The sequence below is a fragment of the Pelobates fuscus genome, chromosome 1 (genome assembly GCF_036172605.1).
Source record: "Pelobates fuscus isolate aPelFus1 chromosome 1, aPelFus1.pri, whole genome shotgun sequence".
Classification (NCBI taxonomy): Eukaryota; Metazoa; Chordata; class Amphibia; order Anura; family Pelobatidae; genus Pelobates; species Pelobates fuscus.
The window spans coordinates 432,541,361-432,561,188 of record NC_086317.1 but is presented as its reverse complement, the minus strand read 5'-3'; the positions used below and the strand labels follow the sequence as shown (position 1 = coordinate 432,561,188).

The window sequence follows — 19,828 nt, the reverse complement described above, 5'->3', positions numbered from 1 at the left end:
TGCAGTGTGTGGGGGTGTATTGTGTAAATGTGAGGAGTGCAGTGTGTGAGGGGTACAGTGTGTGGGGGTGCAGTGTGTGATTGTGAGGGGTACAGTGTGTAAATGTGCGGAGTGCAGTGTGTGATTGTGAGGGGTGCAGTGCATGTGATTGTCAGGCATGCAGTATGTGTGGTTGTGATGGGTGCAGAGTGTGAGGGGTACAGAGTGCTGTAGTGGTTATTGTGCCTGTACTGTTCCTTTAAATAATCTACCAGTGCCCCTCCAGAGATTAGGTTCTGGATTCGCCCCTGCTCCCAGGCTGCCAATCTGAAAGAGATCTGGTTGAACTTTTTAAGAGCCCCTTTCAGCCAGGATGGGACTGGCCTTCGGGCAAACCAGGGCAAATGCCCGGTGGGCTGAGATGGCCATGGGTCGGGCCGACCAGGGAGAAGAGGGTTCCATGACTGGCAGGGGGATCAAGGATCGTCCCTCAACCAACCATTCCTCTGTTCCGCCAGGTAGCATGCAGGGAACTGCTCTCGGAGGTGATTGGAGCGTTGCCGTGGGCTACCACAGCAATTCTCTGATACTTTTGTAACAGCTGCACGAACAGCCGCATGAAGACTTCTAGGGATCATTGTACCCCCCTCCCTGGCCCAAGCTAAGCCAAAAGTAGGGAGAGGTGAGTATAATTATTCCTGTATTTTAATGTTTTAAGCAACCACCCCACACTGTGTAGCCCCTTAACCCCTCTACCTAGCCCTATTTTCCCTTTTACAGTTCCTTACCCTACCCTCCTTGTACACACCCATAACCCCTGGACCAAGTACAACTGTACAATAAATAGGGATTTATTTTTCTTCGAGTACCAGGCTCGGAAAGTGGTCATTTTGTCCCAATGTAAGGTCCATCTAGATCTTATTTTCTTCCTTAAAGATACTTCCATAAAATTCTAAAGATGACCAGAAGTTGGAGCAAAGTTTCTGGACACGTTTCATCTCAGACGCTTGGAAGCTGTTAATAGTTTACAAAAGCTATTATCTGAAGTTTAAACATCATTTGTGGACAAGCAGATTTATCTCCATGAGAATATTAGATTACATGTGTCATGCCCGGTGAGCATGATTCATTGTTGCACTATATAAATATTGTTAACAAATGTGATGCGTGTTCTGGATTCATTTTTTGTTATCCTTTCACCCGCAGAAGCAAGTCAAAGGAAAACTTGGAGTAGTTTATAACCTGGAGTTTTAAAGCAGCACTATCACCGATTTGCAAAGATGGTAACATTATATTGCTGCTGAGGATCCAAAGCCAGGGGGAAGGGGCTAGGGAAATGTGAGTTCTAATTATCTGAAACCTGTCCCTCAAGTGGACCGTGGGTAGTAGGCGGGGGCTGTAATATACTTTATATTGTGTGTAAATGCCATTGCACAGTGGGCATCAGTTGGAGGGTGTTAATCTTACAGGAGTGGAGATACCAATAGTTCACCACCCAATCTAGGTTCCTTTCCCATTCTCCCCTTGAATGGATAGGGTTTTCAGCCCCCAAGCCCTCTCCCATTTATTAGTCTCTACCTACCTTCTTCACATTATTAATCGTAGTGGGACCAAATACCTGTAAAAAAAAAAAATCCCATACTAACTTTCAGTTGAAGGGTTAGCTAGAGACTATTTAATAGGAAGAATAAAGGCATAGGGAAGTCACACCTATGGGATAATGGAATTGTGAGGACCATAATTTGGGGGCTAAATATGGGGTGAATGAATGCCCAGGCATGCTGCTGCAACTCCTACCACCCAAGATGGTTGATGGCCCCTATCTGCAACATGCAGGACCAGGGCCTAGTGCGGCCATACTGTCGCTGCTATATTGAGTAGGGTGTGCAGCGCCTGGACGAAATCTGCCATGCCTTCTGGGCTAAACTAATGTCCCGAATGCAGCAGCCACCACAGACACATATTACAGTGGATAGGAGGGACATAGTGCCGAGGAGGAAGGGGCTCACCTACTCACACTCCAGAGATCCACTATCCCAGGCAGAGAGTCACCAGAGGCACAACCGCTAAATGTCGACCATGCCGACCGAAGACCTACAGCCACAGCAGGCGCTCACCATCATGCTCCTCTGGCTGCCCTGGCAGGGGAAAGGATTCGGCACCCAGGTAGCCCCGAGCTTTTGGATTCAAGACGCCAGCCCTTGCTCATGCATGGAGATGGAGGGGAACACCTGTGATGGACTGCCGTCACTGAGTGCCATGCCCACTGCTTATTTGTGTTATTTGTGTTTTTCCCTTGTATCGTGTGGTAGAAGTGAAATGTTTTGCTCTGTGCCTCTCCCCCTTTCTTTTGTAAGTGGATGGTCTGCCTGTATCTCTCTCCCTTCCCCCTCCCTCTTCCTGTCACAGCAGGATGTGGACACAGGGACACTGCCATCTCAGGTTTCAGGGGCTGCGGTGTTCCTCTTCCACCCCACCCCCCATCAGCTTCTTGGGATTGAAACCCCTGTTGTTTTGTGTTGGAGACCCCATGTAGGGGTCTGTGCATGTAAACCCATGTGTGACTTAATAAAAGGACTCCGTCAGTGTTGTACCTCCAAAACTAGGTCTTGTCCAGTTACTTGGGGGAAATGGGTCTCGTTGCAGTTTAAGTGGTTCCTGACTGGCAGAAAGGAATTAGCGATTGTAACCAGTCAGGTTACCCAGAGGCCGCTACAACACCCATCCCGGCATTCAAGCGCAAAAGGATATGTAAACTCAATGGACTGCACCCAAATCCTGCCACTCAGAGGGATCGGCTGAGCTGCGCTTCGGTCCCCACACCAGAGTACTGCCCCAATATTGTTATAACGGAGGCCGAGGAGCTACCTGTATCTGATGGGCAACTAATCATTGTCTTTTTGAAGCACTGTTCTCGCATTTTAGTTAACGTGTTAACTTTTTTTTTTTTTTACATATACCGTCAGGTTAGCGAGTCTATAGATATAAGTTCTCAGCGGACTTCATTTATGTTCATATGCTGTGTCTAGCTTAATTTTTCAAATTACCTTTCACAAGAGAATAGGGCATTCATTGCCTAGCTGTCAATGGTGAACACTACTTACTTTTCTAAATTTTGTTTATCTCTCCTGACACATGACAGAGCTTAATGCATACACTATATAACTTATGCCATGTTTTCTTCAGTCTCTACGCGTTTTAGTTACTCTTCTTATATATAAAAATTGTGCTGCAATCTCAATGCCATGGCTATGTTATACTCTGTTGATGTTACTGTGCCAGCTTTTGCTGTCATGGTGAAGCAAGCTGTTTTGTAAACATATGCACAACAAAAATAAAGAATAAAAAATGTAATAAATTATATAGAATGGGCTCACTTTGCTCTAAGCTCTATGGACTTTGTAGTAATGCAAAGTGCTTATGGTTCTTAGAGAAACCCTTTAAGGCTGGCAAGGTATTATGGGATCTGTAGTACTACAACAGTTGGGAAACTAACTTTTGCCACCCCTAACCTATAGACTCACTATGATTTCTCATGACCATATTTTATCTATGCTGCAGAGTGGTACTAAGCTCTGTTTAGCGATTACACCTCTTTTTTTAACATACTGCCTGGGATTGGCAGGTAGGTGGTCAAAGATATATCCACCCCCTTTTTAGTTTAGTAACCCCCAACAAATGCACAGGGTTTTAGGAGGCAATGGCATGCCCCCCTATAACATTTTATCCCCCCCCCCCCCCCCCCCCCAAGCCCATGTGTGGGAGCAGGGCACAAGTGGCAGGTCCAGCCTATTCATTTACAGGCATAGTCCCACCATGAGACTGGGTCACCCCTTATTCCCAATATATTTACACCCCATCCCACTGCCAAGAGGATGGGATATTAACGGTTGAGCAGCTATTGGCCGCACATGCACACACACCATTTAGGTAGGATTTAATCCTCCTGTTTCTTATATGGAGGTTTCTTAAACCCCAAAGACCACATGTTTTTCTTTTCTTTTTTCTGGGGGCATTCAGACTCGAGTCAAGAACTCTTAATAGGAAGAAACATGGAAAAGTCTGACTTCTTATGTCCCTATGTATAATAATTTTGGGTGGATGGCATATATCTCTTCCCTGGGCCTGCATTGATCTTATTCTTCATACCTGTATCAGCAGTACATATTTTCAAACTGAGAACATTTTTAACCCCTTAAGGACACATGACATGTGTGACATGTCATGATTCCCTTTTATTCCAGAAGTTTGGTCCTTAAGGGGTTAAGAAAACATTTTTAAACGCAATGACAGGTGGTCAAAATTTCATCAAAATGTAAAAAATAAATAAAAATACACCCAAGAATGGATTCCCAGTTTAGATGACTAACTTCAATTCACTACACCGGGAAATGTAAGGAATTCACTCAAAAATATATGTTCCAGCCTGTATTTGTAGAATTGTCTTAAAAGTGATACCTCAAAATATATTTACCATGCAAGATGGTGATTTTAATTAATATCTTAGGTTTGCTAAGCATTATGGGTAGCTTCATTCAGTCCACCCTAACTCTAGTCCCAGGGGCAGACATCTATGATATATGTGGTACATTATGTAACACAGTAACAAAGGATGCCGACTGTATCTGTGGAGTGGAATGTGTCTGCACAGCAACAGCAGCAGCAGGGGACGGAATTAAACGTGACAAATAGTGTTTATCTCAACATGTAGCCTTTATTATGTTTAATAAATGCTTTGATTGTTGTTTGTTTTTTTAATATCTTTTATTTCTATGCCAGCTTTGATCTAGGCAGCTAAGTTAAGTCTATGAATGGTTCCAGAAGAATATTCTTACAAGCAAAAAGAATGGGCTTGAGGAGGAATTTACATTAGTTTTGTGTTTTTATTTAGCCATTATTCAGTCTCTCCTCCTCATAAGCTGTAGCTCACAAGGTGCCATGATCTGAAACTCTAAAACCTACATGGATGACTGATGTGGGTGGTGAATTTTTTTTTATTTTAATTTTTTTTGGGGGGGGGGGGGAGGGGGAATGAAGCTGAGAGAGGCTCAGAGCCCAATCAGGACAGGCAGGGATGCTGAGGTAGGCGGACTCCAGAGCTGGTTGCCTAGGCTTGTTAAAAGAGGTGGTGCTAAAACTGACAGGAGAAACGGGCGGAAGAATTCTGTGGAAAAAAAAAACTAGAATTGAACAGCAGAAGATGTAACAACAGACAGATACAATACAGGACAGCTTCTACAGTACTGTTACATAAAGGTAATGCATGCATCCATTGCTTGGCTCTGTGGATAACTCCCATGTCTCTATCCATCCCAGGGGATGCTGATAATAAATAAGGCAGTCTTTGATCGTGCTTGTTACAGGAGGAGGTGGGTGGAACTGGGTTAGAAACCCTGCTATACAGCTAATGTGTGCTAGGAAATACCCATAACCTATGTTATACCTATACCTGGTGATTCAGAACTTTGATGCCTTTGTCTGTGAGAAAGTCCCCTGCTACTGTGTTTCACTGCCCCTAGTTCTTTGTCATCTTATCTCTCTCTTTTGTCTCTTCATCCAATGCTGTTCAACAACAGTTTGTGTATAAAGAGCAGTTATATAATTTGAGAGATCCTGTCCAGTGTCCACATGCAGAACCCAGTTACAATGTAACTGTATTCAAATATATAGCAATATCTTAAAACAACAAATGTTATCTCATTGGAAGGTTCTGTTACTGACCCAGGTTTGGAACTTTGCTGTAGGATTATTCTTTATGTTGTTTTTATATAAAGTCTGCTATTTGCTTTCTGTTTATATGGGTTGTTTCTTTACCATCCATTTAAAGGGAGTTTGAAAATTGTATCCAGTGTAGGTTTCATCAACTGACTTCTTTTATTATTTTTATTAAATATTTATTCCGCTCTTTATTTAAAAGGATAGACATAGGATATCATTAAAAGTTGATTGCACATAGCTTGGCCTGCCATATGCTTCAATTCAATATTGTCTGTGCCTTTAACCCTTTAACTTCACCTATAAGTTATACCTATTGTATGAAAGTGATGATGGTATTTGTTTTCATTAGTGGCTTTGGATTTTAGTTTTTATAAGGCATCTGAGTAAATCACAAGTTTTAATGGGTAGATCATGTTTCAATGAACACCCACTGTAAATGATATTTAACTCCAGTTTCAAATTTTTTTTTTGTTTCAGCTTCAGATATTCCTATACATTGTATATTGCCAAACTGTATCAAGATTCCAAAAATGGACAGTTCCACATAAGAGAGAGAGAGTGGGTGTGTGCGTGTGCTCTTAACACTATTACCTTCATTTGGGTTCATCTGAATTGCTAAACTCATCTAATCTACAGAATTATTGGGAAGTGTGTATAAATAATTGAGTTATATGTAGGTTATTTATTTTGATGCAATATCTCCTGGTTGGGGTGCACTTTGAATTCACTTTGAATACTCACTGAAGCAATTAACCCTTAAAACTAACCATCACCGTCACTCAGAGGTGGGTTTTACATAACAGGCAATGAGGCCATGAGAATTAACTATAGACCATTTTCAGAGCGAAAAAGGAGCAAATGTGTGATGTATACGTATGTGTTATAAATAAGAATATGGCGCATAGGTGACACATCCTTGGCGGAGATCATCAGAATTGACAATCTTAGCCAATCCAATGCTTTCCTATGGGAAAGCATTGTGATAGGCTGAGATCACCACTTCTGATAATGTCAGCCAAGGGGGCAGATCAGGGGCAGAATCAACACCAGCAGACTAGAATAAAGGTAAGATTTTACTATATTTAGGGGGGCAAGGGTGGGCCCAGCAGCTAGATATTCTTTTTAACACTATAGTATCCGGAATACATGTTTGTGTTCCTGACACTATAGTGTTTCTTGAAGTGTGCAATTGTGGATCCTGTTACATCAAAGTACTTCATGAAGATGGCAACTGGCAACTGATATTGAGATAATGGAGATGGGTCTCTGTGATCATATGGCTGTTTCCTAGACACTTTGTGTGGGGGTTAGTTGGTGAATGGTGTTATTTGTATAATTGCTTCCCCCTGCAGTTGACCCACATTAGCAGTTCGACCTGCTTTACATTTACTCCAGCAGGAAATTGGTTAACTGACCTGCAGCCCTAGGCGAGTCTGCCACTAATTCTTATATTGGGCCATTATCATACAGGCATTTATCAGTTACTGTTTTAGTTAGTTTTACATTCTTTTACCGTTCTTTGCACATGTGTAGTCTTTCCTGACAGGACCAACCAATTCCCTCAGTTCTAAGCATGTTATCATTTCTAAAATAGAGTGGTATATGGTTAGACTACCATTCTTCTTTCAGTTACATCACCGCAGCCATGTACCCTAGCTATTTTGTGGTATTTGCTTTTAGTTCAGAATTTTGTGATTATTAAAAGATGGCTCAGTGGGCTAATGCATCATCCATAGAGTCTATTCAAACCTGGCATGGTTGACTCAGCCCTTCATCCTTGTGAGGTAACATCCCCTGGATGTTGGGCAAAAGTAACATCCCCAGGATCTACTTGGAAACAAATCTGAATGTACCTTTCTTGGTGAGATACTTTATTATTATTATTATTATTACTAAGCCTTAACAATGCTGAGTATGATATAGTTTAAGGAAATTGTACATATATAGTGACATATGTATCATACTTTATCTGACGTCTCTTAAGTTTAATGATGTCTACTCCTATCTTATTAAAATAAAATAAAAATGTAATAAAAAAATAGAATATGGGGCATGAACAAAATACATCGCAAGCACATTCCACAACTAAACGGTACACATTTGTCATCGTTTTTCTTTGAGTCTGTATGGTGAGCACAGAAATACTAAAATAGGTTTTACACATAGAACACAGACACAACTTAACCCCTTAAGGACACAACATCTGGAATAAAAAGCAATCATGACGGAATATTTCCGTCAAGTGTCCTTAAGTGGTTAATCTTATGTTTCATATTTTGTTCTCAAACAGCTAACGTGTTCTAAAAATGTCACTTTTCCCCCTATTTTTATACACCTGCTTGCAAGAAATATTCCTAGTCATTAATTATATCTTAAACACAGATTTTGTTTTTGTTGTGGTTTAGCTGGTGTTTTTGGTAGCTCTTTCTGGCTGTAAACCTTTTTTCCAAGCTTGATGCAATAATTAACCAACAAGTCATTAATTGCTAAAATCGCTGTAGCTATTGTTTGCAAATTACTGGGTGTTTCCATGACACAAAATGACTAGTAATCAGCAGCTGAATAAAGTTTTCACCTCTCCCATAGAAATTAAGAAGAGCCTGTGGAGGAGCTCCCTGTACCCCGGCTGGGTACCTCCGCCAAAGACCGCTAACTAGCTGGAACAGGGGAAAAACCTCAGCACTTCTGCCACCGTGGCTTGACTGGGGTTCTCCCGGAGCCTCTCTGTCCTTGGGCAGAATTGGGGACTAACTCTATTCCCTCCCAGGGACTGGATGACACACAGTCCTGGGAGCTCTAGTCCTTACAAGGACTTTCCCCGCCGAATCATCCAAGAGCTGGAACAAGCTGGAACACTAATTAGCCCTTTCCACTTCCCATTAACTAGACGACACATCGTTCTGGGAGTACAATTCTTTAATGCAGGCACAGTCATAGAATTTGTACAGACAGTAAACTCCTCCCCTGTGCCTGAGAGATAATTGAGTCAGGAACTGTACAAACTCAATTATCTCCAGGTACAGAAAAACACACAATATCACAACACCCCAAAAGTACCCCCAAAATCCATTTAAACCCCTCAAGAGTCACATCCCTGGCTAGCCCTGATCTGAGTGACCATCATATCCAAAAATCACTCAGATCGGTTTGGGGGTTTGGATTTTCCATGGAAGTCAACTTTTGACCAACTGTACACGTGGCTTCTGCCTAAAATAGTTCCATTAGAAAAGTGGTAGTGGTCGGTCAATTTCGGGAGTACAAAACTGAACAAAATACCTAACCGATCCTCTGACTCCTAGGTTGCGATTGTTCGCCTAGTTCATATGAACAATCCTACCGACTGGCACTCTCCTGACATGTGTGGAAAAGAAGCAGGCGTTCGTTAAAATTCAGCGGTGCTCGCGAGTTAAAGTGTCCGATTTTAGTTCTATGAACTCGACGACAAAACATCACTGCCTGCTTTCGTGAGAACAAGATGGCCGCCAACTCAGTTGCATACGAGCGGTGGCCACCCAGCCGCACACTTAGAATCCATGATGATTGAGGTGTCAGGATAGATCAATAGGGGTAAACAAGCACAGAGGTGGTCCGCAGTTCGAGGGTTTGTTTGGTTCCAAGCAATAAAGGGAAACCACATGAACAAAGTCTTTTAACAGGTCATTCACATGGCCCATAGCCATTGGGCAGGAGGCTGGCCAGCAGGCTCCTCCAGGAGCTCGTGGCAAACGTACAGGGAAAGGAGGTCAGGGGTTCATGTTAAATGATAAAACATTCCACCTGTTTCTATCGGACTATAACTCACACCTGCCTTATACAGTTGCAAAGAGGAAAAGACCAATAACTGCTGCAAACTATTAATACATTCTGTATTATAACATATTTTTTTCTAACTAGGCACTAGGCAGATGTTTAAGGGTGGCTTCTGGTTAATTCAGCAATGGTACTAGTTACAATTGCAATTATTTATAAAGTACCAACATGTTCCGCAGTGCTGTACAATATGTAAACCAGACAAACATTTAATTCTATCAAAGCATGTATGACATAGGGGAACAGTAGGTGAAAATGGCCCTTCCCAAATAAGCTTACAATCTAAGAGTGCATTATCTTATTTAATTTTACAAAACGTACAGATTTTAGTAGAAATTGGCAGGTTTATACATTAACCTGGTTACACCCCCTTGGCTGTCAATTAGACAACAGGTCCTGTTACTTCCTGGTTTGGTTAGCTTAGTGGAGCTAAACTTAAGAGTCACCAATTGCCCAAAGCACCCGCCTTGCAAAGACTTCCCATAGAGTTGCATTGGGAAGTCTGTGATTGGGCAGCCACATGAAGTCTGGGCGGGGTTAGAAGGGGAGGGCTTGTAAAACAAAACAAAAGATCCACTGCTCATCAAACCTTTTTTATATATATACTCCAATGAAGAAATACAAAATCAAATGCATGAATGTTTTCATTAGGTTTCTGCTAAACTGTGATTTTCTTTTCTTTTTTTTTTTTTTATGTATTTGGATAATGGAGTGTCCATTTAAGCTTTTGCTCTTTCTGTTTAAGATCATGCTATAAAATAATGATGACACAGGAGAGAGGCAAGAACAGTAAATGAAGTACATTACATTGCCAGTACAATTTCATAAAATCTAAAATACAGAAAAAAAATCACAAGAGATAAGATATATTCTGGTACATAAATCATAACAATTATCTCACTGAATACCTCTTCTTGATCATGAACTCCAAAATTTGTATTTCTAACATTAAGTAAAATAAAAAAGGAATAACAGATAAATAAACAAATAAACTCCAAAATGAAGAAAGAAGAACAGTTTACATATATAGCAGGCAAGAGAGGGATAAAGCATCAGATAGGAGATGTAGTGTCGGGACACCCTCCGGCATAGAATTAACGAGGATCAGCAGTAGTCTTCAACTGGTTAGTCAGGTTAAGGGATATATATGCTTCCCAAGTCCAACATACTATGTATATTAATCGATACTACATTGTAAATAACTTTGAACAATTTAAAAATGTTTTTCTATTTTATTAAATTACAGAGTTCAACATAATAAAGTTACAATTACTATCTAAATTTCAAAGTAATCTTTATATGACCAGGACAAAAACAAAACACAACCAAAACATACTTTATAGAAGTAACGATAGATCTGTTATGATGAGTAAGTTGTGAACATTACGTTTTTTTTACCGGCAGCGCTATGTATGTGGGAGAAGTTTTTATTTAAAGGAACATTCCTACGTTCAAAAAATATATATTTTTCTTGTGTTGATTCAGATTATTTGGGCATTACTTGTTAAAAAGGTAACAAGCGCTAGAAAACATACTTTTATTCCAGCACTGGGGTAGTGTCCTGGTTGCAGCCTCTCCATCAATGAAGTTATCAGTTTTGATGATTTTTGTTTAATCCAATGGCTTAGATAGAGAAGCATTGAATCCAATGCTTCTCTGTGATAATTATTGTCAGTACAACATGAACTTTGTAAATCAAAAATCTGAAGGAGAAAGGGCTTCTAGTAGCTGCCTGCACAACAGCCACTATATCTGTATTTTAGGCAACTTATAAATATTGCTGTTTGTAGAAAAGGCAAAGCTTGACATTGCGAAACAAAAGGGGCAGCATCTCCCCACCAAAACCACTACATTAAGATACAGTGATGTGGGTGCTTAGAGTGCCGCTATAATTAATTAATTAATTGATTAATTATAACAGTTTTTGCTAGGAAGGATACATTGAGATTTTCTGGGCCCACAAACATTTCATTGTTAAAATAGGGTACAATTTAATCTGTGTGTTTAACCCCTTAAGGACCAAACTTCTGGAATAAAATGGAATCATGACATGTCACACACGTCATGTGTCCTTAAGGGGATAAATCCTTTATTTTACCTGCTTCAGCTGCTGGTTTCTCCCTAAATACTTTTAATTTTTTTTTTTTTTTTTCATTTTATTTTCATTAGTTAATTCAAAGCATTTTAGACAAAGAGAACGTATTTGAACACTATAGAACACACAAAGTTTTGATTATACGAAGAAGCAGCATGCACAGTAAGCTTATATCTCAGCAACACACATACAATGAATCAGACACACTAACGCACACAGGAAAAAAAATAAAAAGAATTGAATTTTTGCATTAAGCTTATGTTGCCTCTGTGTAGATGAGAAGCAAGAGCATTGAACCTGGATAACAGAGTAAATGCATAGTGACACTATTAACTATTTATGAGTATTGGAGAAGACCCATTGTTATAAAGTGGGGTAGAACAAAACAGGCTTGCCATATTAGAAACTTTGCATGTCTGTCATACCATCCTTAGTATTCCAATACCAAAAATTTTTCACCCAGATATGATCAGGTGCAGATCCATGGGGGGAGGGAGGGCAACAGGGCCAATATCCCCCTCATACACCAGACACAGATACCTGTATCCATGTAGCAAGTGTTCTGAGTATGGAGCAAAGGCAACGAGAATAGAGAATGCTGCCAAATTGGTGCCCTTTCAAGGCTATTTGTTATTATGACATGCTTTTGCTCTGCAGAATCTTAAACAACTTGAAGTAAGGGCACTATGCAGTGTGAACACTGTACAGCAAACCACGCTTACTTCTCTCTGAAACTGGGTGATTCAATAGGCAGGCAGCTGAAATCTCACTTACAGATACTAGTGTGTCAATTCGAAATGAGAAACATGGCAGAGGATACAACTAGGCAGACGCTAAGCATTTATTTCTATACTGAGAGGTCTAAAACCAAGGACGCCCACCTCACTGAGTCTGGGTATTAGGCTGGAGGTAAGTACCAGAATAGAGTCACTCCTTTGCTTAATTCCTAGCAGAAAGACCTTATAGAGCACATCCATTGTCAGTTGTCATTGTTTGGACATTCAATGTTTGGACATCGAGACTTGGTTATTAATCTGGAACAAAATGTACGAAGAATTAGAATTTGAGTATTCCTATGCAGGGTGAGTCTATGAACACTGGGTACTCAGTGGCCTATGGGAAGGCTATGGCCAATTGTACCAGTATTCTCAGAACTATAGAACAATCCACATCTCAGAGAGGCTGAGTTGGCCCTGCCACTGTTAGTCGTTAGTCGTTTGCAGAAATACACAGAGATTCCTGTTATGGTTGTAGCAGAATATATATTTTTTTAAATATGGCTTATATTTTCTCTAATAGTTGGAAAACAACATTTCAGTACAGGAGCTCCACAAGGTTGCACCTCATCAGCGTAAGGGCCAAGATGGTCCATCTTCAGTCTTTTAGTTACTTTTTTATTATATGTCCTCGGATGGGGAAATATTAGCTAATCATCCCATAGTTTTTGAGTCCACAAAACAACTTTTATTTTATCACATTAATATTTGTTGTTTTGTGAAATAAGTCACAGGCAGGAAATTACAAAAAAACAAAAGGCTTTCACTTATTAATTTATTTTATCTTTCAAATGATCTCTTGACTGATTTTCAGAATATTAAACAATAAACAAGAGATATATATATAAAAGGAGTTATATGTTTATCAATTATAATGTGCCTAAATACATACTGAAACAAACATAAACAAAGATAAAAAAAAAAAAAAAAAAAGACTTCTGTCTTGATTTTTCTAATCTCCAATGCGTTATCAATATACAATATTTCTGTTCAGGGATCTCTGCTTAATAAGATTTCCAGCTTTTTCTTATCAGAGCATGATATCTTTTTGTCATTCCCTTTATATTTGCCTTCTTATTTTGAACTCCTTTTCCCCAACAACTCGCTTATGTATTTTGAGAATTTTTTCAAGTAAAACAGATGCTATTCCGGGTCCTAGCATTTGGAGTAATTGCTATAGAAACCAGTGGAATGTGTCTTTTGAATGTTCCAAATGTAGCATTTTGCATCCATATGCCTTGAGAAAGATGGTCCTTTAAGCAAGTTGTAATTATCTCTCTTTGTTAATGAAACTTACATTTGTTGTACAGCTTCTGATTCAAAAACCCATGGCCTAAAGTGCATACAGTACGTTTTGTATTTACTTGGTGTACTTTTTCCTGGTAGGTATCATAGTTTACATTTGTGTTTGTTATACAGACATTGCATCTATTTTGAGCCATCAAAACACCACCTGCTTGGAGCAGGTGCAGCAATCTTTGCTTCTGCCAGTTGTACGCACTGAGCAAATTAATGACAGATTTCACAGTGTGATTTCAAACTGGAAAATAGGATTACTCCTCTTTCAATATAGATATGGGGGGGGGGGAAATCTTTATATGTGTCCCCAAGCTTAAAAGTACTTAAAGGGTTACTCCTCGAATACCACCATGGGAAACTAAAAAGATACCTGCTAAGAGCATATTGATACTTTGACCCATTACACGACCACATTCACTATGCCGGCACTTTCATCAGCTGGGATGGACAAAGCTCTAGTGCAGACATAGGCAACCTTCGGCACTCCAGATGGTTTGGACTACACCTCCCATGATGCTTTTCCAGCATAATGGGTGTAAGAGCATTATGGGGGATGTAGTCAATAACATCTGGAGTGCTAAAGGTTGCCTAATGCTGCTCTAGTGGGTGCTAGGGGAGACTGGCCTCGGTAGAGGAGGGGGAGCGGGACAGGGAATGTGGACCAATCCTTCCTTTTTCCTTTCTTCCCCTCACTCTAACTTTTCTAGAGCTGGCCTATACCTCCCTCTCCTCTTGCCGTTTCCCCCTCCTCATAAGCCTCTACCTACCTTTTACTCTCTCCCTCTGCTTTCTTTTTCTCACCCCTCTTTTCTGCGTTTTTTCTCGCAACCTCCTCCACGCACCTCTCACTTTCTTACTTACCTTCTGCATCCTCACGAACCATTATTATTCTCACATCCACATGAGACCCCACACATACTCTCCTTCTACATCTCCCGCACATTGAGAGGAAACCTGACTAATATTGCACACACTCACAATTCCGTGGCTGCCCACGAGCAAAGTGTAAAACTTCTACCCGAACCCCGTCTGTAATCAGACATTAGCTCACGACACTTACGGCTGTTGGCAGTCCAGTCTGATACTCACCTACTTTCCTTCTATATAACTATGTATTTGATTTCTAATGTAAACTTTTTACTCGCTGAAAGCGACCTAACCGTTATTCGGTGCTTTTACTTCTCCCTCACCTTCGATGTATGTACATTGATACATTCTCTGTATTTGCTGTTGATATTGTCAATAAACTTGAATGAAAAAAATTTAAAAAAATATTTAGAGATAATAAAATACCTCCATTTATCTTTAAGGGCCATTAATGGTTTATTCACAAACCCAGAGTGTGTGGTGTTTTGACAAGGGAACAGCATACGTTCCCAAACTGGGGGGGTTCCCAAACTCGGCTACTTTTCTAGCTCAAATACTTTTATCCAAAAATTTGCAACTCTGAGATTCATACTATGTATAGTATCCCATAGATAATGCTTTAAGAGAATTATTTTTGTACTGATCATTTGCTTAATATAATTAGGAGGTTACTGTAACCACCATGACCTCTTCTGCTTTTCTAAGTGGTCATTACAGCCACTACGAGTCCTTAGCAGACTTTTGGTATGCTAAATGACGCTGGACGTCCTCACACCATGCATTAGTACATTCCACATCTTCTAAAACCCCTTAGGAAAGCATTGCCGCTGCCCTCAACTATTTATTTTCATTCCGGTGCTCAGCTCGATGCTCAGCTTTTTGTTGTTCTTTTTGTTATTTGTATTGTATATCATGTTTTATGGTAGGTCTGCCATGTGTAAATCATAGTTTTCCAAGACTAACATGAATACAAATCCTGGATGGATCAGCAATGGAGAGAATGAAATAGTCTGATAGGTTATCCCAGGTTACATCCACATGGGTAGAACCAAAGGATGACTTCACCTACACAATGTTTCTTGCTGACTGCTAAATATGGTACTAGTGACATATAATGATACAGGGAGTCATCTCATTGGATGACAGATGATTTGTCAATGAGTGTTTTTCATTCAGATACAATGGTTAATGAATGGCCATTTTACAGGACAGTTAACCCATGACACAAACACTCTCGTCTTGTAATGTCCTCTTATTCTACGATCAAAAAAGTATGTATTCACATTGCGAAACAATTTAACGAACTGGTCCTGGAATATCAGGGTGGATTTCAAACACCTTCCATGGTGTTTCTATTTACCAGATCTCACATGTTGTAGGTAGATGTGGACCATATGTCCACTTTTTTTTTTTTAAATCTCTTTTTCTTCTTTAAGAATAGTGCAATATCCCACTACATATGCTGCATGAATTTACAACAGTATTTCGAGACAGACTGAAGGGTATTCTGAAGCAAGACCCTATTCAGTGTTACTCTACGCACCGTGACCACTTCAGTGCCTCCAAGTGGTCATGGTGGCTGGAGTCTGATTGTGCAGTGCTTCGCTATGAAACGTTGCACATACAGAGTTGAACTCCTCTGCTGCCAGATGTGTAGCTCCACAAGCATCAATGAGATTTCAATATCAATTTTGTGCATATTGGATTGCATGCCCTCCATGTCTTCCTCTCAGCCCGTCCTCTCCCTATATTTCTCCCCCGGCAGCTAGGGGGAGTGAAGTCAGTGGACATGCATCGGTCTTAGAGGAGAACTTGGCCTCAGCACTGGAAAAGAAAGTAGTTTATGCTTTATGTTTTTTATTTTTAAATTATGGGGGGAAACAAGCACAGCAAGGGTTACTCTAACCAAAACCAATGTTTTCCTAAAACACTGGTTTTTGTTTGGAGTAATCCTTTAATGTATTAATGTTTACTTTATTTTTATAATTTCTGATAAATAATCCTGCTAAACATATTTTAAAAAAATATTTTATGTTCATTTAGTTAATGCAAATGTGTTCAAGTATGTGCTTAAAACCTTATTTGCTTAAAACCTTAATTGCTAAATCTGCTTTTTTTCATCATTTGTCCTACTGCCTCCCTTCTTTTTAGAAACAAACTTTGGTTATTCTATTAGGATTATAATGGATTATATCATAAAACTACCTCGAGCAAAGACTAGTACTCTCATTATATGATGCTTATTAGTTAGTGTTTTTTTGTTTAGTTACTTTCTTGTCCATATACTGCAGCATGGCTTAGAACATCTACTCACGGTAAAGCAGAGATGTGTGTTTGAGAGTTGAGTCCTGCACTTACAGTGCACCATCCATTAGATCTCTATACGGATTCCATTCTTTGCTCAAACAAAGTATCCGTATGATGAACTCGATTACTTTACCAGGATAATGCTGGCTGGATGGTGCGTTGTAAATTGCTATTGTCTAAGCTCAGAAAGCTTTTTGTTTGTTTGTCTGCCGTATCACATAAATGCTTTTTAAAAAAACTCTCCATGCAGATTGCTGTTATGTAAGGGCATTTTTATAGTTGATGTGTGACTTCTGACTCCCATTATAGAGCTTTACATTACCAACATTTCCATCATTGTTGAAGTACTATTGCCTTCAAAGTCCTACTTTCCAGTCTCTTTATATTTTGAGGGGAAATTAGAAATTTCTCTATGATAGGATTTGCATTTCACTTCCTGCAGTTAATCTATCATCCTCTGCTCAACACAAAGAAAGCTAACTATTTTCTTACGATGTTTTTCTTGTGTGTAAACATGTAATTTCTCCCACATGACTCTCTTTTTGAATGGCAGTTCCCTTGAGACTTCCAAACTCCTGTTCTTTTCCCCCACACACCCTATTGTTTCTAGAAGCTCTACGTGTTCAACAAGCAACAGAGTAAAGCAAGAAACAAAAATGTATGCTTAAAGTAGACTAATGAAATGCTGCTAAGGAGCGAAACGCGTTAGTGTTTTCTGTCTGTACTGCTGTGTCCCAGCGTAATGTTGCAATTATTAATCATCATGAAACATAGTTATTTATATATTTCTACCTGGGTGAAGTTAGCGATCACTTTTTTTTGTCTGCTTGCTGTATGCATTGTGGCAGGAATAAAACTTGCATTTAAGTCCCAGTGGATATATTTTGCTCCAATGCTAGAGTTGTCTGAATCTTTAACTTCTAGCTGATGTTAATTTTTATTAAATATATTTAAATTAAAATAAAATTAAAACATTAATACTCATGCATTCAGTTAATGTTTGCATAAGATGTGCATTTTAAAGTGTGTGCAATTGGGTTTTGCTCTATTTCTCAAAAAAGTTAAATTTTACTTTTCTTTGGGAACAATATAGGTGAAATTTTGTTACACATTCTGTACTCCAGAACTTCTCATACATAGTCCTTAATTTAATATTTTTTGAAAAAAAATTGTCCAGGTATAAAAATATCATAATATTTATAATATTTTTCAAAATAATAAATCATTTCTTAACTGTATCCACAAATAGTGATGTCGCGAACATAAAATTTTCCGTTCGCAAACAGCGAACGCGAACTTCCGCAAATGTTCGCAAACGGGCGAACCCGGCGAACCGCCATAGACTTCAATAGGCAGGTGAATTTTAAAACCCACAGGGACTCTTTCTGGCCACAATAGTGTTGGAAAAGTTGTTTCAAGGGGACTAACACCTGAATTGTGGCATGCCAGAGGGGGATCCATGGCAAAACTCCCATGGAAAATTACATAGTTGATGCAGAGTCTGGTTTTAATCCATAAAGGGCATAAAGCACCTAACATTCCTAAATTGTTTGGAATAGCGTGACACACATGCTTGCAGGCAGGCAACTGCAATTAGATTACACAGGGAAAAAAAAAAAGCAGACTATCGATTTCCCTATTAAATCAGCAGCAGCTACACTGTCCCTCCTCTCACTAAGAATGCAGCTTCCGGGGGGCGGGGCCTAGCTGTCATGGAGGAAAGACGCACTTCGTGTGAGCTCCCTCAATATCTCACTTTAAGCAGCTATCAACAAGCGAATTTCACCCCAGAAGGGGATGGCCCAGCAATGTTGCTCCTACCTGACCGACCCGACATGCTTAATAGCGGTCAGGTAGATGATAATCAGTCACATGGGCAAACAAGACAGGAAAGGGTTAAAGATAAATTCAGAGTCAAGAACAAAGCCATGGTCAATACCAAAATAAACAAAATAGATCAAGGAATGCACTAAAGGGTACTGACACAGAAACCACGATAGGACAAAGTGGATAGGGCTACTGAAGTTTAAATATCCTTTTTAACATTTGATTGGCCCACGTCATGCCTACGCCCCCAAAACGTTTGTGTGTGGGGGTGCTGGAATGACGTGGGCCAATGGGAGCCTGAATCAACTTTTGGCTCCCAAAGCCCCTTTAAGAGCGAGCTCGTGACTCGAGCCGTGCTCCTAGTGCCAGGCGGGCCACGTGACCGATCACTGCGGTCAGTGCACGCGGCTAAGTCAGAAGAGGAGATCAAGCCGCATGCGGCTCGTGTGGAGGCAGGAGTGATCCAGCAACGCGGGGCTCCAGCTTAGGAGCCAGGTCAGTCCCAGGATAAGGTAAATACAGCCACAACCACTTATCCCAATCACACACCTTTCCTAATGTCCTATCCCATTAAAAGCATATTACCGCGTATTTAATAAAACAGATAGACCCCCTACTTCATCCAGGTTACCGATCGATGGTTCGATATTCTGAGCCCTCTCTGATTTACTGTACACGACTATTCGATATTCCCACAAATTTTATATAGCATTTTATGTTTGTTTGAGACCACCTTAAAAATATTGGATATCGCTAAAAATCATGATCACTATATACTTTCTCTACAAATCTCTAAAACGAACCAAACTACTCATCCATCCGCTATACCACTTTATCCCACCTAGAACTAGTGCCCAGTTAAAATACTTGACTCTTACTTACCCACACTCAGTCATGCCACACATATTTCACCACTACTCTCACTGAATCCCTCTGACTACGGCTAAAGTCATCTTCTAGATCAGAACACTACTCCTAAGATTGGGTTGTATCCATGTCTCGGGTCTTTCATTTAGAATAGGGGCAGCTCCGGTCTCTTTCAACACTGACACTCCAGTGCATATTATTAAAAGATTGGGCAGATGGAAATCCTCAGTCTACAACTGATATATTCCTCATGCCGAGAAAGAAATGAGGAAAGCTTTTAAAA

General features: G+C 40.0%; 1 protein-coding gene across 2 annotated transcripts in view; it reads left to right on the top strand.

Annotated features, from left to right (window-relative positions):
- Positions 1-5,135: 5,135 nt before the first annotated feature.
- Positions 5,136-19,828, top strand: part of FRY (FRY microtubule binding protein) — a 434,727-nt gene continuing 420,034 nt past the window's right edge. The window contains exon 1 of one of the 2 annotated variants that reach the window (XM_063429398.1): positions 5,136-5,235. The gene's annotated coding sequence lies outside the window, so the exon portion shown is untranslated. The remainder of the gene's footprint in view (positions 5,236-19,828) is intronic. The other variant, XM_063429404.1, reaches the window with a different exon arrangement.